Source organism: Rhipicephalus microplus, chromosome X (genome assembly GCF_043290135.1).
Source record: "Rhipicephalus microplus isolate Deutch F79 chromosome X, USDA_Rmic, whole genome shotgun sequence".
NCBI lineage: Eukaryota > Metazoa > Arthropoda > Arachnida > Ixodida > Ixodidae > Rhipicephalus > Rhipicephalus microplus.
In genome coordinates this window covers 232,008,273-232,024,405 of record NC_134710.1, presented here as the reverse complement: position 1 = coordinate 232,024,405, position 16,133 = coordinate 232,008,273, and the positions used below count along the sequence as shown (strand labels likewise).

The 16,133-nt window shown below is 42.9% G+C and overlaps 1 long non-coding RNA gene across 1 annotated transcript; it reads left to right on the top strand.

The window, feature by feature from the left end:
* The first annotated feature begins 3,606 nt into the window (after positions 1-3,606).
* LOC142777111 (uncharacterized) lies at positions 3,607-5,759 on the top strand. Its single transcript, XR_012887932.1, has 2 exons — positions 3,607-3,743; positions 5,500-5,759. It is a non-coding gene; the product is annotated as an uncharacterized LOC142777111 (long non-coding RNA).
* Positions 5,760-16,133: the final 10,374 nt, after the last annotated feature.

Below are 16,133 nucleotides of genomic sequence, written 5' to 3'. Positions count from 1 at the left end.
GAGGGCTGATTAAATACACTGTCATCTCCCCAAATCTCTAGATCAGGGAATAGGTCCACACGGCACTGTCCAGTAACAAGTTCCACAGCACACACGAGGGTCATAATTTTATTTATTTTATTTTTATTTATAGAATACTGCAGACAAAAAGTTCAAGCAGGGTGGGCATACATGAAACACACTAAATAACAGAATGAAACAAGGTTTCAAAGCGTTTTTTACACAATTTCTTTGCATATTAGACAGAGGGGTTATGACTTAAAAAAAGTAACAATTGAACAACAGGGTCATATTACAATTCTAAGGAAGTCATGGAAGAATAGTATTTACACAAATGGTCAAGGGCGTTGAGGAAATGCGTTGGTTAGTTTATTCCAATCATCTATTGTTTGTGGGAAGAAGGAGTACGGAAAAGTATCAGTCCTTGCGAAGATTGCCGTCAGGGAATGAGGATAGTGGTGCCGAGTGGGTCTGCTTAACAAAGGGGATACGTATGCTGCGGTGTCTAAGGATAGCCTGTGGTTTGCTATGTCTGAAAGAAACTGTAGCCGACTTTTTTTCTTCGAATTTGTAGTAGTTCTATATCATTGGCCGTTAGTAATGCAGTGGGGGAGTCGGTTGACATAAATTTACTATATATGAATCGTACTGCTTTTCTTTGAATTCTTTCTAGGTTTTGAACGTTAATTTTTGTGTGTGGATCTCAAACTATGGAGGCGTACTCAAGTTTAGGCCTAATTAAAGAAAAGTAGGGGAGGAGTTTAACACTAGGTGGAGCAGTCTTCAGCTTGTGGTGGAGAAGGCATAATTTACAGAAAGTGGCAGAGCAGATGTTATTTATGTGCAAATTCCAGGATAAGGTACTTGTTAACATTAATCCTAAGTATTTATAGGAGACTACTTTAAGTAAAGGTGCTTCAGCTAAATTGTATGTGTAGTCTAATGGGACTTTTTTGCGCGTTATGGGGAGATACACACATTTTTTTGCATTAAGAAGCATTCCCCATTGTTCACACCATTTTGATACATTGCATAAGTTAGTATTAAGGTCACATTGGTCACTAATGCAGGTTACATGTCTACACAAAACACAATCGTCAGCAAATAAACGAATTTGTACCGGGGTGCTAATTAAATCGACAATGTCATTAATGTAGACCAGAAACAGAAGGGGCCTAGTACGCTCCCCTGCGGAACGCGAGAAGTCACCGGAAGGCAGCCCGATTGTTTTTCTCCTACCTGAACATATTGGTTGCAATTGAGTAGATAAGCTGAGATCCAGGAGATAAATAATTCTGGTATGCCAACTAACCAAAGTTTTATCATTAGTTTATCGTGTGGAACTGTGTCGAATGCTTTACTGTAGTCTAAGAATATTACATCGATTTGGCCGTTAGCATCAATACAAGCTCCAAAGATATGAACGATTTTAACCAATTGTGTTGTAGTAGAAAATCTCTTTCGAAACCCATGTCGTTAATTTATCAAAACTTAGCGTTCTTCTAAGAATTCGTTTAATTTATGAGATATTATGTGTTTGATAAGCTTACAGCATGATGATGTTGAGGAGATCGGTCGATAATTTTGTAGTACTAGACGGTCACCTTTCTTGAATGTAGGAACAATCCGTGCCGAGTTCTAGTCATCTGGCAATTCCGCTAACAACAGAGAGACACGAAAAATGACGACTAAGTATTTTGCAACAGACTCTCCAAAGCGACGCAGAAATATGTTGGGGATATTGTCGGGACCGCAAGAAGTCTTAGTCTTTGAGTTCAACAACATTGCAACGACACCAGAATAAGAAATAAAGTTTATATTTGCAGCATTGTCCGTATTTATGACAGATGGGGAAGCACTAGGAGTAGAAAATACACCATGAAAATACTCATTGAGGTGTTGAGCAATGGCAGCCTGATCAGATACCATTGAACCATTGACAAAAACCTGTGGTATGGGTTTCTTTTTTCGCTAATATAGTTCCAGAACTTCTTTGGATCATTCTTTATGAAGTTTGCGAGTGACGTATTGAAGTAGTATTCCTTCGAGGTGTGTACGGCATGTGCAAGCTTATCTAGAGCGTCGGCTATAACTTTGGGGTCAGCATGCTTTTTCTTTATTCTTTTAACTTCACGCTTGAGTTGAATGATGCTTCTCGTCATCCAGGGCGGGGCATATGTTTATGCACCTTTTTCCGTTTAGCAGGTATAAATTTTTTGATACAGTAGAAGCATATGCGTTTAAATTGGTCCCAAAATCTACAAACATCGGTAGCTACAAAATCTATCAGAAAGGTTTCTAGGTGCTCGATAATGCAAGCATCATTGGCACGTGTATAGTCTTTCACACAATGAAAGGACGAGTTGGCAGTTTTCGAAAGCGGTACCAGAGGAATAGAAACTGACACAAGGTAGTGATCAGACAGCCCTTGATCAATTACTACGGGGTGTGTACTGAAATCACGGGGAATAAATGCCAGATCTAAGATAGACCTAGCAGTACCCCGATAATGCGTTGGTTCATGAAGCAATCGAACCAAATTATGTGCGAGCATGATGTCAAACACTGCATTTGCATTGCTGATATTGGCTGTAAAGGTTTCAAAACGTTTCCAATCTACTCCGGGGAGATTGAAATCGCTAATCAAAAGAACTTTGTTGCCATGGTATTTAGACATGTGTTCCTTTATTTTTAATAGACATTCAAGAGTTGAGTCCGGCGGTCTATATAATGCACATACGAGTAATGAGTTACTAATACACAAAGTTACTTTAATACAGATACATTCAAGTTCCGGTACATCATCCAACAAGACAGCATCAATTTTTTGTTGGATCAGGACGGCCACACCACCTCCCCTTGATTGCCTGTCCTTACGAAATCCGTATAGGAAGGTGGAAAAATGTCGCCATCATTCACCTGTTCATGTAATCACGTCTCAGTTATAACAGTAATTTGATTGATTGATATGTGGGGTTTAACGTCCCAAAACCACCATATGATTATGAGAGACGCCGTAGTGGAGGGCTCCGGAAATTTCGACCACCTGGGGTTCTTTAACGTGCACCCAAATCTGAGTACACGGGCCTACAACATTTCCGCCTCCATCGGAAATGCAGCCGCCGCAGCCGGGATTTGAACCCGCGACCTGCGGGTCAGCAGCCGAGTACCTTAGCCACTAGACCACCGCGACGGGGCTATAACAGTAATGTGAGGATCGTACTTCAGTAATAGGATTTCAAGGGGCTCAGTTTTATTCATAACACTGCGGGCATTCAAATTAAGTAGACGAAGTTGCTTGTGCGCATGCACATTACGTCAGGTTTTAGAGTGTTGGGATGCGGTGTCCTTGTAGCCGGTCATTTTTACCCGCCTATTTTGCACCTCATCCCAAAAGTACATATCCTTATCGATCTTTATTTTATCGTGTATCAGGTTGATTCTTTTCGCTTGTTCTATCTCGGCCTTTGCGCTGTGCCAGAGCAGACAGCGTTTTTTTAGCGTTGATTTTTATTAATCATTCTTAACAAAGATATCTGAGCCGTTACGTTTGCTTGCGTTTTTCATTATCTCTTTCTTTTCTATAAAGTCTTGCAGATACACTATTACAGGCCGCTTTTCTACGTGCTTACCCAGTCGATGGATACGCCCAACAGATTCAGATTTAACCTGAAGTTTTTCTTGAAAGAGACCCTTCACGACCTTGTCCTTCAGTTCCTCTTCTGATTCTGCTGAGGTCTCAGGTATTCCATGAATATTTACATTTGATCATCTGTTGTGGTCTTCAAGGTCTGTTAGCTTTTTAGTTTGAAAAGACATTGCGTGTTCAAATGATTTCGATGTGACATGCAATTGATGGGTGTTCTCATGCTGTGCTGAGCGCTCAGTCACTATATTTTCGACAGTACGCCTAAAGCCAAGCATCTGTTCTCTCAGCTCAGAAAATAGTGTTTTAATTTCAAGTAGTTCCTTTCGCATTTCTGTCTGACCGTCAAGTAGTTGCTCGTACAGTTCCCTCTGGGTGGGCCCAGGGTTTTCCTCGACATCAGTACAAATGAGTAGTTTGCAAACGACAAAACAGTCATATGCCATTACAAAACAACGCCGTGGGCACGGCAGAACCACTAAGCCTCGACAATCACTACGTATTGAACTACAACGGGAACTAACCTGCACCAAGCAGAGAAGCGTTCCGTTTAGCGACATGGCAGCTTTGGGTCCACCGTGCTCACAGAAGACGAAATCTTGCTGGTGCTCTTTTATAGCGCCGCTAAATGATAACGTCACGCTGTGATGCTTGAAAAGAAAGGCCACTAGAACTGCGTCGCCGGGTGACGACAGCGTTGAAAACTGGGGGCCTTTGCTGATGAGCTGGCTCGTGTCGTCGCAAGACGCATAAAGTGGCTGCGCGCATTTAAAAGCACCGAAGCCAAGAAAAACCTGCACCACGCAGAGAAGCGTTCCGTTTAACGACATGGCAACTTCGGGTCCACCGTGCCCAACCCCAACAAACACGCATACACAAACCAAACACGTGTATGGTCCCGGCGATGCTGCCTCCTCCGGCGAATCTTGTTTCCAGCGAGCGGGGTGAAACGTGTTTGTCATCTCGCCGTTCGAGCCGACCACTCAAGCTTTTTTGAACGGTGATCGTGGTCTAGGCGCCTCCGAGGGGCCATACCTGGACATCTTGTACTGATTTGAGCGTCGGTGGCTGATCAGTCAGAGACGCACAGCGAGGTGGTCCGACGTCCGTAGTCGGCGGAAGCTCGGCGATTACAGGTGCCCAAGTGTGGCAGCCCAAGCTGCCACACTTTTTAATGAAAGCTCGACATTGTGACGATAGTTATAGCGCGAGAACAAAACGACGACAAAGAGACAAGAAGGACACGAAAGACACGAGCGCTAATTCGTGTCCTTCTTGTCTCTTTGTCGTCGTTTTGTTCTCGCGCTATAACTATCGTCATGACATACCAACTAGCCCAAGCTGCCACACTTCTAAGTCGACATTGTGGCTTTTACCGGGCCACGAAGACACCACGTATCGCATATTTGCACGGACCCGAAGTACAGCGGTGCTCTGTAGAGTAATTTCAGCCACACAGCCCAGTACATGGAAACAGCAGGGCATCTTGACGCTGCTCCTTATCTCCACAAAATGAGGCGGCCGTCTTTCTTTCGTTCTGGTGGCCGGGGCAAAAGGGTGGTCCGCCAAACACAACACTATCTACGACAGAGTGCAAATTCGTCAGTGGCAACTGAGACGGCACTGATAAATTTTAATCAATAAATTGCTGCATTTTAACGAGCCGAAACTACAAAATTTGATTATGAGACAAACCGTATACAGCTGTGGTCTCTGGATGGATTATGACAGCCTTTTTCATGTGTTTAAGTTAGGTACACTGGTGTTCATTTCTTTCACCCCCAAGAAAATTTAGCAGCCAAAGCTGAAGATTGAACCCTCATTGAGAAAGCTTAATTTACTTCCGATTACAGATGGTCCTGATATTATCTGACTGCAATCAAGCCGTCTGGCCTGAAGCAGGACTGAAGCAGTGATTTATGCACATCTCCTCGCAGTGGCTTTCCTCGCATCCCAGCGTATCTGGAATAGAAGCATAAAGTATTCTCGCTGCTTTGAGCTCTAAACACCACCGTATACAGCCAGAAAGTGGCTAATACAGGCAGAAAGCGGCAGAAAGTGTAGTGTTCTATAATGCATACAGCTATTAATAAAATCACTTGCAGTCCTCCAAGTCCAGGTTTCTGCCCCTGTCATTTCAAATTCCTCTAGACGTATTATCTTGAGTTTTCATTTGAACTGTCTGTGAGCTGCAATCAAACTGTACCTTTATTATGTTAGTATAATAGGGCGGTCAACTTAGAGATTTTTGTTGAGTTGTTCCGAAGCCGATGACCTGCGCGTAGCTTCGGAAAGGTGCTGAGCGCGAAAGGTGGGTAGGTATAAAAGAGGACAACAACGAAGAAAAATTCTCTGAATTGACAATAAAACAAAAGCTGGATCATGAATCACGTTCATTTTCAGCATGCATATTCCAAAGTTGCAATCAAACCTAGGTAACAAGTGAAAATGTCATTCTAGGTCAAACTATTGTGAATGCTTTCCAATTGGCAGTGATAAGAGGATGGGTCCTATACGTCTTGCCGATGGCCGCTTAATACTTCGAGCCGCAGGTCACTGACCCCTGATCATGGCGGTGTCTGATGCAACTTCAGTATTTCATTTTGAACTGGATAATAAAAGAGGTGCTTTCGAAAGGAAGTTCCAAACTTTTGACTCCTGCAAAAAAAATCTGCCGATTTCAGTGATCTTTATTATTAAGTTGTTGTTTTTTAACGATAAGCAAAAGACGGGCGTGAAGGATACATGCCACAACAATATGGCCAGCTTTGCGAGAAAAAACTAAGAGCAAAACGTGGTCAGCACACGGTCACTGCTATTTAAAAAGAAATTATAAGTGTTTTCAATGAACAATAAGTACACGGGGGCGTTCGAAAGATTGCTTGAAGCGTTATGTGTGAACGCTATACCAAAGTAAAGCAATGCTAGTCGTTCAATGACCGCCAGATATACTTATATCGTGAACACGGTGATAAGAACGTGTTTTCTGCGTAAGGTTTCTATTATGAACCCTTGTAATGTCCCCGAGTTATCACACAATGACGAGGCCACTCATTGCGGCAGCGGCAGATGCTAGGTCAAGGATGAAGCCAAAAATAAAACAAAGTGAAAATACTTTTAAATGTGGTACCCAAAAAAAAGGGGGGAGTTGGTGCGGGTCTACAGTTCAGCTTTGAGCTTCCTAAGCAGAACTGCATTTAGTTTTTGGATCTGAAGGTGTTTTTATTGAGTGTTACACATGTTGGTTGTATGCTTCAAGAAGTGAGAAGCCTGTTAATGATTTTAGTTGTGGGCACTCTAGAGTTGTAAAATATGCTGTTGCCATGGCAATGTTTGAAGGCCGTGCTCAAGAATTCTTGTCGGCACAAGATAAAGGAAAGCCTCTAGAGGCAACTGGGCAGGCTCTAGCTGTCAAAGTTTTTGAGAACCATTTGGTGAGGCTCGCTGAAAGGGTTCTGCAGGACTTCAAAGTGCAAGGAAGAGCTTGTGAATACTGCAAGCACTCGAAGGAACTGCCTGTTTTCCACATTCTGTACGTACATGGTGTCTCAAACCATTTAAAGAAATTGGAAGCGAGGTAAGGAAGCAATGTTTTCTTTTCGGCTGGCAACCGTATAGGCAGCGTTTGCGCGGTTTCAGAGAGGAAGGTTGGGGGTGAGTAGCAACGCAGCGGAATGTGCCAAGTGAAGCGCACGGACAAAGGTTGAGTGTGCCATTTGTTTCGTGTACGACATTCCGCTTTCGTGTGAGAAGCGTAATGTTAGATAAACCGGGCGCTGTGCAAATAACAGCTTAATTAATCACAAAGCTTCGCTAAAGAGACAGCAGTGTTCTAAATTTTTTGCATTGTAGTGAACGGGGCTGCGCACCTTTGTTCGGTGATACGACAGTGCAACCTACATTCAAGGACAGAGTAGCGCGTGAAATTGGAGAATCGTAGCTTATCAACAAAGCAAGCCATGTGTGTGTTTCGAAACCCTCGGTCACGTTATTTGTCCCTGAGTTAGCTTTCCTGGAAGCAAGTTTTTGAGACTATCTTTGTCTGCTCAACTAACCATTTTATCAACACGTGTTCATCTAACCGCATATATAAGACTGTTGTTGCAATAAACTCTCACATGATAGTTTTTGCTGTTTTTTGTATCCTTCTCTGTGCTAACGTTTTTTCGCGCACCACCGTTACCAGCCCGTCCAGCAGTCCTTTCTTCTCGAGAAAAATTGTGAGACAGTGGTTCTTGCTGCAGACTGCGTGAAATAACGTGAAGCAAAGATCGTTTTTACCTTCCTTTCTCTCAACCTGTCGTCATTTCAAGTAGCCATCACTCCATGCAGTTCCTTCAACAGTTGGACAAAAGTCACAGATCTAAGAGCACTTGTCAATCCCATTTCTACTTGGTATGCGACGATGAAAGTGCTCTATTCAGCATCAACACGGAAGGAAATCGGTAGCTTTCGGTAGCTTGCCTGAAAATGAAATACGCAAGCCTATTTTTCATCAAATATTGGCAGCAGAGGAAACACTTCAAATGGCAGCCGCTTTTGCACTTGTGCCATTAGGATATAAGCCCAGAAGTAAGGTTAATTTTATGCGCTCCAAGCAAACAACTTTGCATGAAGGTTTGCCACTTTGTACTGAAGTGAGTATCGGCCATTCCAGTACAAAATCGCCCACCAATTAGCATCGGAATGTTTGTCGGCTGTTTCGATGCGAAATTCAATATACGGTGTAAAATTCATTCTTGGCCACAACTGAGACCGTATACTATGGCCTCTTTCCGAGAAGTCGAAATTGTCATTGCTGGAGCAAGGAGTCGAGGTGATATCAGCATTTGGTATAGAAAAGTTTGGATGTCCACGTAAAGAACATACCGTGTGGCAGCACTTGAAGGTTTCTGCACAATCCGACCTTCATAGGAGTATCGGCTTCTCTCTGTTGCCTTGAAGACCGTAACGAAAAGTGTTATCAGCAAGCACGCTCGGTGCCTTGCTTACTTGAATTACACGAAAATATCAGGTCATGTGCATTTTAGGCCACAGTAGAAATCGTTTCTTTATTATCTGATAATATTCATTTGCGTAGTTCACCTTTTTGTGTAGATTTAGGTGCACGTTAAAGAACCGCAGGTGGTCTAAATTACCCGATCCCTACATTATACGGCGTCTCTCATAAACTCATAACCATATGGTCGTTTCGCAACGTTAAACCCCAACAATTATTAGATCGGCTTCATGTAGCGCTATATTCGTGCAGCGCTACAACTTTTGCTGTCAGCCTTCCCGCGCAGAACGCTGATAACAAAGATTACAATGTTATTTTCAACCTGCTGAATATTGCATTAATGTGGTAGTGCTTGTGGTACACATTGCGGCGTTAACAACTGTGAATTGTGGAGCCGCAGATGACGCTGGGTGGCATGTCTCAAAGCTGATAAAAGTAGCTTTCACGTGGACATCCACTCAACCGGCCGAACTCTAGAGAGTTGGCGAGCTCTCGTCATTTATTATGTATACGTAGCTGGCGTATACGTGTGAAGGGAGCAAAATAGCTATTTAAAAGGATCCTCAAGAACTTTTCCATGTAATCAGTGATTGAACTGAGTGTCACAGTTTGTTGCCTTACGAATTGATAACCACAATTTTTTTGTTTAATCAACCAAGGACCAGTGGAGTTACAGAAATTTCGTACAGCACTTTGTCTCTTCTTTCGTACCAAACAGTACGTACGCTCAAAGCAACGTGGTGAGAAGGGGGGATTATTATTAGTACATACGCATACACAAAATCACAAGGACACCAAGAAAATGAGAGAACAGGCACAACGCCTGCTTACTCTATCTGAGGAAAGGAAGAGATGGAGAAGGGGATTATAGGAGGAGAGAAAGAGGAAATAAGACAGAAAATTAATTACAAACGAAAAAGTCAGTTTCGCCAAACGGGCGAAACAATGAATGTGATAGCGACATATTCGAATGTTTTACAAAGCAAGGCTAGCATTTTTAGGAGAAATATTCATTGAAGTAAACATGCGCTTGCTAATTAACCAAGTTTTCTGTGGCACAGCCACAGTACAGGACCACAACGGGGCTCGTGCGTAGTGACGGCGTTGACGAGAAGCGCCTCCCGTGGGCAGCCCATGCTGGTAATAAGGAATATAGGTCGTGTGTGGCCGCTGGTGGCAGTTTGTTGTGTGTAGAGCGCACCTATATGGGATGAGGCCTTCCCTCAGATGTACTCGGAATGATAGAAATGTAAGACCCGCATGGAGGAATAAACTACGTATTTAATTACATGTATTAATTTAATGCAGCAAATGTAGTATTTGATAAAAAACACTGGTGGATATAAGTGAAACACAGTTCACTTGTTTACAGATACCACAATCTTGTGGTAACTGAAGTATGTTGGCAATAGCACGCAGTGCACTCGTGACGCAACTCTCTTTCCGAACACAACATCTAGACACGTGTTTTTGCGTGTAGTTGGCTGTGTGACGTCAGACAAGAAGTGAAGTACCATTCGGCACCAATAAGCGCCACAAAGCACTGATTTTCACATCGAAGTACATTCCCGTTAAAGTGTCCTGTGACGATCACCGGCACGTCCTCTTAGCACAGCGCACTGAAGTTGTAGAGCAAGAACCCAAAGATGCCGTTCCGCGAGATTACCGGCGAGATGTAGACTGCTGCGATGATGAAGCCGTGGGATGTTTTGACGGCACATGCAACACCACAAGTCACCCAGGGCGGCGAGTTGAGTTCATATTGAACGCCACGCAGTAAAAGCGTTATCCCATCGAAGCGTTCGTAAGGCGACTCTAGCAGCTCGGCGGTTTTTCTGTTTTGCGACGCTGATGCACTTGCATCCTGACCGTTTGACGGCATTGTCCACCCAAGTTCCCGTGAAGCACAGTAGAGGTGCCTCTCAGACAACGTGATCATGCGACTCGTTTGCGGCGTGCATGGGCAACGAGCGTACGTTCATGCTGCGATTTGCCAATGTGTGCGGCGACTGGAGGATGGCGAAGCACTTGGTGGTGATTGTATCCAATCCATTAGTTTTCAATCGGCGAAATTCGTCTGACCACGTGCTATGGCGAAAGGTGAAGTTCCGTTCTGCGTTTCTAAGAAGCAGTCCTTCCAGTGTGGTGGCTCGACTCAAAGCAACCAAGCCGAACTTCTGTGCATGCGTGGAGATACATAGAAGGGGGGCAGCTGAACACACGCGACAGGAGCGGCTGTGCAAGCACTCGTATGTATAAGAGGGCATGAGTATACGTACACATTGGTTTGTTGTAGCCTGAAATCTCGAAATGCGCGCGAAGGCGTTCGCTGACGTATGCGGGCGAAGTAAAATGCGCACGGTCGCTAAGTCATGCAGACACGGGCATAAAGCCGATTGTGGTATCCGGGTTTGTCTCTATCTGTAAATACATGAGACGTTGAGAGCACAGTAAAGAAAACTACGTGACACGCATGCGATTTTATGTGGTATCACACGTTTCAGATCCTTCCCCTGCGTATTAGGCTTAAATCACTTATGATAAACGGTACAGAACCTGCACAACGTACATAACCACTGAATATCTTGCTGTGTCTCAAGAATATTTCTTGGTGGCTGTGTATACTCGTGCGCATGTAGTAAAGTGCAGTTCGTGACTGTGAAGGCAAGATTGTACAAAATAAGTTACACCGAAAAGCTGAAGTAATGAATGTGATAGCGATAAATTGCGATGTTATGCTAAGTTAGGCTCGCAGTCAATTCATTTAGATCCGATCTCACGTAACTCTACAAAACTCTGGTGTAAGAGAACACGGCCACTTCAGGTGCACTTCTGGCACCATCTTTTTTTTTTTTCGTGTTGAAAGCAAAGCCCGTAAAAGCTACCGCCTGCTTTGGGTGCTCAAGGCGGGCGCTGATGGTTCCCACGCTATCACATGAACTGTTGTTGTTGGCCCACATTTCATCAAACCAAGAGAAACGCTGAGTGCCTAAGCATCTATAGTCTGCAGAGTTGGTCATTGCGGACAAGGTCTGTCGCAAATGGCCAGTAACAGTCCTCTCTACACTCCCAAGATCGCACGCACATGCGTACATCTCCCGTGTTTTACAATGTATAGAAAATTGAATGGCTGAAAATTACTGATATACGCCGCTTGTAGAGATGCGTGTGGGCTTCACGAGAAGTCTTTGTCAAGATATTATATCAAGAAAACTAAGTCTTGGCATAACTAATAATCCAATCACTGATAGGGATGACAAAGGATCACTCACGTGTGAGTGAATAACACCAGTGTCCATTTGTCTATCTAGATTTCGAGACGTTGCTTGTGGATGTTCCCCGCACAATACCATTTATTGTATTGACAAAGGGTGTCTTTTATTTCGTAGTGAATATCACCAATGCGCATTCCGCAGGTGAGGGTTCTAGACCTTGGTTGCGGAGGTACCCCGCTGTCAAAGTGGCAGCATTTTGTTGTCTTGAGGGAGTAAAGCACAACTGACAGACCAAAAAAGAAAACAAACACAGGTGACACAAAAGCACTCGTATTTTTCTATCTACTACTGGGATTCATTTCGTATGCGTCACCAACTGAACCAAACTTCTACTCTTTTAAAGTACAGTCGGCCAAAACTATTGTACTCAACGGTCACTTTTTTGTCTCTCAGTGCCATATTATGAAACAGTTACAAAAAGTTGCTTCGTGAACATGTCATTTAAGAGCATACACTTGTCTTTATCTTTTTTTTAACTTATTTCAGTCGAGTGGAAAATATACAGACAAAAAACTGCCACTCATGCACGATGGCTAAAGATTTGGCCGACTGTACATCTTCGAGTCGTGCACATATATGAGGACATTTAATTCCAAACACGTAAGCCACCTGCATACATTGACAGCTTGGCCGTAGTTGGCATCTGTTCAACAAGGCCAATAAGAGGGCGGTCTAGAATCAGCCAGCAAGTAGCTGCATACATCTCCTCGCTTGTAATAGAGGAAAGGGAAGTAATTCATGTCACGACATGTTCAATATCACATGTTTGTCATACATGCAAGCATTTACGATCTCGTGAAAACCACGTTACTAAAACATACATTGTCATATATAAAATACATGAACTGTCATTTATGTTCGTCTCGCACTGATATAATGTCATGCCATGATATAATAAACAGCCGAAAGCACAGCAAGACAGTGTCATGCCTGTCATGCCGTACATGAAATGCACGACATGAATTGTCAGTTAGGACTTGTCATTTATGTCCGTCGTACACTCACACAACGCAATACCAATTTTGATGCTGCACAGCTAGCCAAATGGCTGCGAAAGCACCATACACGTGGCATGCAAAAAATGCCGTACACATCACTTGCATAATTTCATTTCCATGTTAAGCCAATCGTTTATTATTGCAATGCAGTGACGTAACGCGATATGAATTTTGATACGCATCAAACCAGTAAAACGGACGTGAGAGCATCATGAGCTCGCTATGTAATACGCCTGTCACACGGGCATTCGTGGTCTCTTTGTATGTAAAGCTATGTTAGCAAGTTCGACGATGGCAGAGCTGTGGCAGTGTCACACGGAAATTACAAGGTTGTAACAGTTGCTGCCAGGGGCTCAGTTCATGCTGTTTGATTTTGACAGAAAAGTATTCTAACTTTACCTCTAGTTGCTCCATTGTTAATCTTGTGGAACGGTTTTCGCAACAAAGAATTATTAAATAGGAATATAGCGAAAAAAGCGTTCAATATAGTTTCAAACAAATGCAATCGCTAAATATAGCAATACTGACATCCCCTCTCGCCACCTTGTGCCTAATGCTGTGCTTGTTTACAAGATGTGTCGTGCTCGAAGACTCATAGTTTTGTAGCCCGTATGCCAAAAGTTCTTGCGTTTCATTACCTCGTCAGTGTATATTTTAATTTTTGTATACTGTGCTGCGACAACAACCGCACGCACGGACGAAACATTTTAAATGGCGGAGCGCGTCATAACACAGTCAGCACGGTTATCACGGTGAAGACAATGGCATTAGTGTTGAGAGTGGCTGCGCTCTGGCAGGCGTGTACACACACACACACACACACACACACACACACACACACACACACACACAGAGTAACGAAAAAACATTTATTATTGCCACAGTGTAATATTGTGTAGATTGCGGCCATTGATTGATATGTGGGGTTTAACGTCCCAAAACCACTATATGATTATGAGAGACGCCGTAGTGGAGGGCTCAGGAAATTTCGACCACCTGGGGTTCTTTAACGTGCACCCAAATCTGAGCACGCGGGCCTACAACATTTCCGCCTCCATCGGAAATCCAGCCGGGATTCGAACCCGCGCCCTGCGGGTCAGAGCCGAGTAAACTGTCGACATAACGACGAGGAAGCAAAACGACGTGCGTGGGTGCCCGTGTGCCCAGGGTATAAGTACACAATATGAATCTCTTATTTTTTTTATGTTAACATCTATCATATATGTCAGCCATACACAATTGTCTCACCATACCGATTTCGGTATATATACATCTAATTGCAGGGCCGCGAGCACCCCGAGACCATGCCATGTAAATGATGCCGAACATGACGTGGATGTGATTATTTTCATGTAAGGACCGGTCACAGTCGCCATATGCTTTTTTCACACCATGTACGAATTTTGGTATATATCAAGTTAACGAAACTACCGCAATATTGCCAAGACCGCGACTTGTACATCATACTGTTCACGAGACGTATGTCATAACTTACATGTTATGACCTGTCATTTATGTCAATCATACACTCATGTTATAACACACCATTTCTTTCATGTACCCTGTTATCCAAATGGCCACTTGAGCGCAAAGTCGTAGGCGGCTAAATAGATAGGCACATGCGCTCGAAGTTGCTGAAGTTCGCCAAGAACCGAGCTTCCTCAAGAACTACTGATAATTCCACTCCTTATTCTCTACAATCTCGTTTGTCTTTTTCACTCTCTATGGTGTCTCGCTGCTGCAGACGAAATCATAGGTGGGGGATCAGCCCGTTAGTTTTCATCAATGTCATAGGTGTCACTTTCATCGGTGGTGGTGGCATCCCGTTGGCACACGAACCAGTGGAAGACCTGTCGTGCACCTTCAAGTTCAGGTGGTCACAATGTCGTAGCCATTGAAGGGGGAGTCACTCATCAATATTTCTGATTCCCCATCCACTCCACTCTCAATGACAACAATTATGAAGCTCTTCTTTTGATTTCGATGGCCATTACTTTTTCTACTTTGAAAAGAAGTTTATCTTGTTAAGCGCACGAGACATGTGGAAAGAGCATGTCGCCCTTATTATTGAAATAAATGTCAAGTGATTGTGGGGTTAGTAGTACTCCCGATGGGGGCCACTGTGTTGGCTAGTGGTACCTATGAGATTATATATATATATATATATATATATATATATATATATATATATATATATATATATATATATATATATATATATATTCTTCTGACTAATTATTATAACGAGTGTATGAAGCAACATATGGACAGAAATTTATTTCGTGCTGGAACACTGTTCCCATATTTCTGTTTAGTGCCTAACTTTTTCCTAACCTACTAAGTAAATTCCGGATTCGCATCAATCTTAAGAGGACGCATCATTTCTGCTTCCCATGAAGACTGTACTTTAGCGGGACACACTCTTTTAATAAATAGTTCCAGTACATTTTTACCACTTTGTGTAACAGAAAGGACCCACGCGTACCTCATCTTTCCGTCAGCTAAAGAAATCCCTTTCAGTAAACACGCAGGGTGTGATAAACCCTTTGTTAAAATTGGCCACGAGAGACTAAACGGAGCGAGATAGAAATACTTTTACGGATATATGTCGAAAAACTATGAACTTATCTGCGCCTAATGCTTCATAAATTGTTAAACTCGGGATAAATTCCTCGTGATGTGAAGACAGCTAAAATTATTCCTTTACATAGACCCAGAGATCCGATATTTGGAACTATAGGCGTATCTCTATTGTCTGTTCACATATGATATATCATATGTTCGAAGGATATATAATCCGATAGGATATGTAATCTTGCAACATATAACCACATACTTTAAAAAACATCGTGTCGTGCTGTCATGTCAGTGAGGTTTTTTTTTTAAATTGCGTTCTTTATGGAGACTCACGTAACTGAATTAGAACATCATTTATCGCAAACAAATGAAACATTTGACAACCAGAAGCAAACATACCTGATATTATTACATTTTTCCAAGGCATTCGCCTGCGTGTCCTCTAGAAAATTTATTTTGAAGCTCCTCTTAGGTATCACGGTCAAGAAATCACTTGGTATTGATGAAATACGGACCACTTGTCTGGTACGTTATGTGCGTGAAGTATTTAACCGTGTTTTAACGCAAATCGCGTCGATCTTTCAGAAGATTGGAGGTTTGCTAAAATTTCTTGCATACCTAAGTCGGGTAATCATTCG